At 35.8% G+C, this 8,050-nt stretch overlaps 1 protein-coding gene across 4 annotated transcripts in view; it reads right to left on the reverse strand.

Annotated features, from left to right (window-relative positions):
* prickle2b (prickle homolog 2b) overlaps window positions 1-8,050 on the reverse strand; it is a 299,600-nt gene that overhangs the window by 150,998 nt on the left and 140,552 nt on the right. The window contains exon 1 of one of the 4 annotated variants that reach the window (XM_078543657.1): window positions 7,737-7,960. The exons of 1 other annotated variant lie outside the window; for it this stretch is intronic. The gene's annotated coding sequence lies outside the window, so the exon portion shown is untranslated. Of the gene's footprint in view, window positions 1-681; window positions 872-7,088; window positions 7,158-7,736; window positions 7,961-8,050 lie in introns of those variants that run through there. 2 more of the 4 variants (XM_078543659.1, XM_078543658.1) reach the window with 2 other exon arrangements.

Consider the following 8,050-nt stretch of genomic DNA (forward strand, 5'->3'; position numbering starts at 1 on the left):
TAGCTGTTGGCGCAACTTGTCAAAATTCAGGGTTCCACATAGCTACCTTAAGAATTGATACAAAACATAAGAAACAATGCTCGTGGAAATTGTTTATGCAACTAAACTGTGCTGTGAACAACATGGCTGTCGTTGCCACAACATGGTGATGATTTCACCATACACTAATTCGAATATTTCAATGCTCTTGCATGGAATTTTCAGAGCTGTCATTTTATGGTAAATTCTGTCTTATGCTTAATTAAAATAAAACCCTCTATAATTTGCACACACTAGGGACCTACAATGGCAGAATAAGAACACGTATTATTTAGTTCTACAGCACAAATGCAAAAAATTGATAATTCCTCTGGATCCACCAAATATCTAGAGAAACTGCGTTGACAAACTAAATACTGATTTAATTGAAATATTAAAACAGCTAAAAGAAAACAAGATAACCTACAATCTGAAGTGTACTAAATGAGAAAACGTTACATCTAACATTAGTAGATAGACACCATTGCTTCATTATAAAAAGCAAAAACAATTAAACATTTGTAGCCATTATTAATCAGAATGCTAAATTGTACAATAAAAACATAGCATCAAAAAAGGGACAAACTCTAACTAAGAAAGACAGGAACAAATGCAGAACTACCAGACAGAAAACTGTGCCGGAATGATTACTGAATCACTTACAGTACTCAAAAGGTCTTTCTATTTATCTCCATTTCTGTGGGCTGAGATACAGTCATTTGGGAATGGTAATCTAGCTACATCCGTAACTGTGTAGATTCTTGCAAATTCAGCTTTATCAAAGCTTAAACATAATATGAATGCAAAAGAATAAATGCATTCCATCACATTAACAATACTCTAATTTTTCTTCTAGCTGTGCTAGCTTTAAATATTTTGGATTTGCATAACGTTTGTTTGGATCTCAGAATGTCTGCATCATCGGTGATGCAGTCCTTTGCACCAAATATATTTAAGAATGATTTGGAACATTCTGCTTTGCATCTGTGCCTTTATTTTCCTTTCAGCAGGCTCCCCACAAGGCCATTAACATACCATCATACTTGCCTTATGTGTGAAAGGCAGGCTTGCTAATTACTGTGCTGTGATTCTTACAAAACCAGAAAGCAACATTTTGTTCTTCCTGCTGTAACCACTTCAGCATGTAAAACGATGGCCTGACAAATTTAGATATTTGAAGGGAATGTGGAAGAAAAAAACTATTGCTACAGAAATTTGTATGCATTATCATAATGAATACTTATTCTGATTAAAATAATTCAAAATTTGGTACAATTAACAGTTTTATGTGCGATTTTGAAATGTATAATATAATTGAACCTTTGTTTAACACTTTGTTGAAGTGTTGCTGGGCATTTCTGTCTCCTCCAACCATGCAAACAATTTTCTCCCCTCCTTTCCATGTGATTCCATGGACAGTGCTCTCACCCTCCAATACCTCAGCCAAATGACCATCATGCATCTGCAAGGTTTGACAGTAACCACAGGCTATTTGATTACAGGGAATTGCACAACTAAACCCAATGCTGTACTAACACCCACACACACACTTCCAGCAGGGTTGTTGGATAGTAATCAAGAGCAGAAACTGTGGCTAATTTTCCCTTCCCTAATCCAACAGTGTTGTGGCCAATTTTAGCAACCCCTGCTGCCCTAGTGAGATCACCAACTCAATAATGACCAGAGATGAAGCATAGAACTGCTTGGTCTGTATGGCTCGGTTGTTTATTGGTTAAACTTGCCAAGGAAAGTCAAATTGATATTTTTTCATTATAAAAAGAACGTGAAAATTTACTTCACACAAATACTGATAATGTTACCATATAATGTAATATGGTAAATATGATCGAACAAACTACAGTTCTTTGTCACTCATCTTTCAGAATTCATAAGTACAAGCACTATGCACTATAAACAGGATCAAACATAAATAGATCTGTATATTTAACTGCACTATTTTGCATTGGGATAGAGAGCTGCTATTGTTTATAAGATTCACTTTTAAAGGGAGTTCCATCATAACTGCTAAAATGAATGAGCAATAATATTTTTAAATGAGTAGTTTTAAATGACATTTACATGGCTACGATTGCTATTTAAACAACATCTAATGAGTTCAAATTTTGCCTGAATTTGACAGACTTGAAAATTATACTGCTGGAAATATAATTTTTTTGGTTGCAGATTCCTAATGAAGCCAGCCAGCTCCATGCAATTTCCCCGACCTCCAAAACAAAATGGCCACTTTTTATTTAACCTCAGCAATTATGCAAACGTGATCAAAACAATCCTATTTCTTCAAGGTTGTCCATTTTTAAACTGATCTAAATAAAAAGTTAACAGTCAATACATACAGACATGATTTTTTATAACAATTTTATAAGTTGTTGCAAATATTTGGTTAATAGCGATTAAGATGTATTTTTAGTTATTTCTTTAAAATATAGCAAAGATTATGACATTCAAACCACCAAGCAAGAAGCTGGTTCTGCTTCATAATCCCTACAAGCATTTTTGGCAGAAATGTAGAATATAGATTGCAACAAAATGCCTCCAAGCTTGGTAAAGACTGTATTTACTTTTTTCTCACTATTTCTCCCTTTCATGCGATCTTTTCAGAGCTGTGTGGCATACTATAAATTAGGGACGCATAAAATCAATGAATTCAGTAGTTTAAATAAAAATATCTTTAAAATATTTCAACACAAAAATTACAAAAGCTTATTTCAACCAGAGATTTGACATCAGCCAAAACTGAATGCTGCAATTTCCTGAAAACAAAATCTATTCACTAAGGAGTCAACTAAAACCTTAGAAGTAACAAGCACATTAACTCATTATAAAATACAATATAACCATTTTTTAAAAACTGTAATTGACAGATATCTCCCAGAAAGTTCTAATGGCTACATTTCAAAATGGGTGGTGAAAGGTGTGTAACTCTGTGTGGTCCACTAACTGTGGAAATTAAAATCAGATTTCCACAGTTGCCACGTCATCAGCCAGCATACCAGCAATTATTTCCCCATGAGATGCACATAAGTACTCTTCTGCCATATTCCGGCACTTTCATAGCACTAGCACTATAATTATGGTTTGCTGTACAGAGTTGAAGTGGCAAGAATGGCTTCTCTTTTTGTATGACAGCTAAGCTAAATTTGAAAAGATATTAAAGCTTGTTGCTAACGTCATGAAGTTAAAAATTATTACCAGCTCCACAAACCACTCGTGAAACAAGAGGTATTAGACTTTGAGATGGCTGCTGTTATTTTATGAGTTTTTGAAAATGGTGGTCAGATGCCTGGGGGAATCAGGGAAGAGGTTGCTTAGAATTCATAATAGGGAGTATCAAAGCAGCCACCATTGTTTGTAATATGAATTAATTTCTGTTATTCTACACCTGGCACAGATCAGTAGTGTTCAAAAATCACATTCATAACTTTAATTTTATTGTGAGGACCCTTCCCAAATGCCTAGGAAAGGATGTCGAGCAGCCAAAAACAAACATCCAATTATGGTCATTTCTATTGGATAGTGATGGTGTGCTTGAAAAACCATCTTCCAAAGTGGTTCATGGCTTCACTCCTTATACCATTTCATTTGTGTGCAGTTCTACCGTGAAAGCTGGGGCTTGCATTACTGATCCATCGATGGCAGCGGTATAATAAAGGGGGAGCATCAGAAATGTGAATAAGAGCAAATGCATGTCTATCAAGAACAATTCGTGCTTTTTGTCATAGGAATATTCTATGTACTTGTGGTTTAGTGATGTGTACATACTTAATTCCCTGTGGTATCACACATACCTGCCATCTAAACCAAAGAAACCTTTACTCCGCAAGAGTGCAGCCAACTGCAGTTCTCTCTCCAGCAACTATACTCCATCGTGTAAAGAACTCACCGTTCTGGGACCCAAATCATAAAGCACAAAAGGTAGGCCTACAAGTCTGGGTCACAGTATTACAGAGTGGATTCCAGAACAGATATGATTACATCCTGGTGCCAATTATGAAAAAGAGGTGCATAGAAGGTGCACTTCATAACTAGAACAAAAGATGTCAGCAGCGTAAAATCCAGGTACACAGTTAGGTGATAGTCTTTGGATGACATGACCTCGGGCATGTTGAGAAATGGGTGGTTCATGAAAACAACAGAGAATGCATCGTCATCATCATATCACAGATACACGGGCCCAGATATTAGTCCCTTCAAAATAGGCAGGGGAGTGAGGAATTCAAAATTAAAATTCCAAGAATATGTCCCCAAACTGGGTATGTACAAACCTGCTGCCATTTTTACAGCGACATCCTGGATCTGTGTGTCCTGTCTTAGAGAAGTGGGACACCTTTCATTGTTTTTTTAATCAGGCCTCAACAGTGTAATTGGAAGCCCAATTTAATTAGGCTTCAGGAAGCCCAATATGAATATTTATAGATCTCTTCGCTGGCCATAGGAACACCCAACCCCTCAAAGAAGTCTTGGGCCTCCCTTCTGCCAAATGTAGCCTCTATTGAGTTTTTCTAGGTATTTTTGTTTTTGTTTTGAATTTCCAGCATCTGCAGTTTTTTGCTTTTATCGTAGCCTCTATTGATCCTAGCCACTCCTCAGTAACATGATCACGCCCTACCTCTCCCCACCACCCAAGCATTAATTTCTCCCTTGTGATTGCCAGGCTTAATCCACCGATTCCAACCCACCCAACCCTGATCTCTCCCTCACGAGATTCTGACTGGCTGCCGGGTGGAAACAGAAGAAGAAAATTATGAGGTTCTGCTGTTATATTTGGCAGGAGCTCTGCATCACCATAATCTCTGCGTTTCTCCCCACTATCGTGCTCCCTTGCATCCTCACTGCAAATATCACGGCCCTGATTTCAAATGAGTAAATTTAAAGTATTTTGTCAGCCAATCATCTTGTAGATAAACCAATCAGACTGGCCTTATACTGTAGTTAGTTTACCAATATTCAAATATGTATGAAATATAAAAGCAATAATTTGGTAATAGACATGGTTTGACTATATAATTTAGAAAAAACAAACTTTGAGGAATTGTCTTCTGTTTTTGGTATTTGTGCTTTTGCTGTAATCATGGGATTTAACTGAAACTTAGAAATAAGAGTAACAAATACTATTTTTACTATTACAACTAGTTGAAAAGAAGCATAAACAGAACAAAGTGTGCTTTTTGAAACAACTGCTGTATTAACAGCTAAATGGAAAACAAAACAAAAATCACAAAATTATCCAACGTATATCACCAATCAACCATTCAGCACAATTGGACAAAGGCAGCGGCTTGCAAGACATTGCTTGGTGCACTATAACAATGCTTAGCGACAATTGCTTTTCAGACACTATCACTTACACTTAGTGTGAGCATTGATAAAGACTTTAGAAATAGTGAAATCATGAATTATTCACCAACTAGGAATATACTATGCCAAATACGTATTCAATTTTTTTACAAATTGAAATACAGCTCTTTATCCACAGTGCTTCATAGAACAGAGGAAAAAGAGCTCATTTCATACAGCAAAAATTATCTTTTTAGCAGTTATGATGTTCCTTTAATTTTAATATCTATATTTGTGTGAGCCATTCCATATCAAATTATACATCAAAATAGGTGTTTTACATTGCAGATTCATTGATATTTTGCAGCTAAAAGACTACAGGAATTTACCAAAATTCTCTACCATTATGCTGTCTTTAAATGATAAAAAATGGATTTAGAGGGGTAAAATTTCATTAAATACACACAGACACACACTGTTAGGAATATAATTATAGTCATCTAAATTGAAGTCGATTCTCTCAGGGGTCCTAAAACTTACAGCAGTGCATCTTGCACATTCTGTTCTACCTTGTATGCTTCAAGGACATGTGCTTTCTGAGCCCATAATCAAAAAAACAGAACACTGGCCTTAGGCGTGTAAGCTAATTAACTGAACATTATAAAAAATGTTTTGCATTGTTGAAAGGAATACAGCGCAAATCAAAATATTTTACCACTCACTAGATGCAAAAACATCTCTGACTACTAGCCGATTATTTTTGTCATACTACCCCTTTTCAACCATGGAGAAGTATCAAACTGTTCAGATCTACAAGAGTTAAATTACAGTTGAGACCAGCAGTATTATCATATTTCTGAAGTCAAAGCACTCGGTTGAACTCAGATATTATAGCAGACAATGGCTGAAGGCAAAACAAGTCACGCTGCAGCAATATTCTGATTAATCAAACCCAGTACAAGTATGATTATTAATTTCCACTAATTAAACTACTTAATGTTGTTTTTGTTGGTTTCCTTGTAAGTTGGGTGACATAATTAAGTCTGAATGACGCTGGTTTCTTGAACAACTAAAAATGCATGACAATGCAATACTGAATGCTAGCCTTGAATAAATAAGATACGAACTATACTGAAAAGTTGTTAATTAGCATTACCTTTAGAAATGTAACATTAATAAAGATTATTAACCAAACAATAAAAACAAAATAATTCAGAAGCAACATTTCTTATAGCTCATATGAGAAATTCTCAAGCACATATTGACCAACAATCTGTTCTGTGAATGTAAACCACTGCCATTTCATAATTCCTGCTCAGGGTTTTAGAGATGTAAAGCATTTCCATGAGTAGTACATAGTAAATCTACTGCAGAAAGAACACTGGCTATATATATATGGAATACAACAGGCCAATAATATATTTCCAAACTCTACTAGACATTCGGACAGAACATCTGTTCACATCTTTTTGCAAACAAGCTATGCTGATAAATACTAACAAAAGATAAAATTAAACCCAATTAAGATAGGCCAACGTTAACATTAAAGCACTTTAATTAGTTCAGCTTACAGAGCAAATAAAAATGCTGATAATACAGTGCTAATGTTCCTGCCCTCTTGAATGTTAGCTCTCTAAAGTTTGACCCTGCTGACACCACTCCTGCAACATTTATTACAAAACAGAAAATTGCAGAGATTAAACAGTTAAAAAGATCATTAGCAACAGAATATACAGGATATTTTGTGAAACTGGCTTAAGAAAACTTTAACCTACTGCAATACCAGGTGTCAGAAGGTTCACCATTTGCATTCTGTCATTCCTCTTAAATCCTAACAACAGCTGAATTGACACACACAGCTCTGCTCAGAAGCTTAAATAAACCTAGTCTCCCACAGATTCAGCTTCCCGTTGGAGATCCGTGTTGACCCAAAAAATAAAAGGTTAGTTGTGTCTAGAATGCCACACATATGCTTATCAAATGTGCTCATTTTTTGTAACAACTTAGAGATGAATATAAAAACTAGATGCACGTACCTACTTCTAATTAGCATATAATATGTGGAGTAACTCTGAAAATTAATAAAAAGCCAATCAGCTTCCATGGTATGATCCAATTAGTTACACAGGCCCACTGCAAGTAATGTTAAAATTGCCATTATGCAACTCTGTAGCTGCAGTAATTTAATAAACCAAAAGACAAGCAGAAGCTGTAAAATTAAAAAGCAAGATAAATTACATCGTAATGGAAAGGATTTAAAAAACAACTTCCACTTTACATTCTGCAGCATCACATTGCTTAGGATCAAGTAGCTTCAGAAAAAACTCCCAAGTATCAAAGCCGCGAAATTCAACATTTGAGGCGACAATGTAAATTATTCCCTACACATGAGACCTAAAATTTTTTTAAAATGAAACACTTACCTTTAACTAGAATTATTTCTGTGTCTATCTAATAACCACTGTAGCAGAAACAGGGAAGTGTTTTCAATGTCCTTTTAATAAGAAAAGTCTGGCTTCTACATTAAATAGAAACTGCTTGTCGAGGCCCTGTGGGGTACTCAGCAAGAGGTGGAGAAGCATTCTCACACAAACTGTGGAACTGCCATTTGCAGTGGCTTTGCTATTCAAGGACTGTGTAATAAAGAATGCCAGTCAGGTCACTTGGTAGGGAGCTTTTGCAGGCTCCCTCCGGTTTGTCGAGACACCCAGCTAACCTCCAGCCTATTGGCAAAAGT

This window comes from Cetorhinus maximus, chromosome 6 (assembly GCF_964194155.1).
Source record: "Cetorhinus maximus chromosome 6, sCetMax3.hap1.1, whole genome shotgun sequence".
In the NCBI taxonomy this organism is placed as follows: Eukaryota; Metazoa; Chordata; class Chondrichthyes; order Lamniformes; family Cetorhinidae; genus Cetorhinus; species Cetorhinus maximus.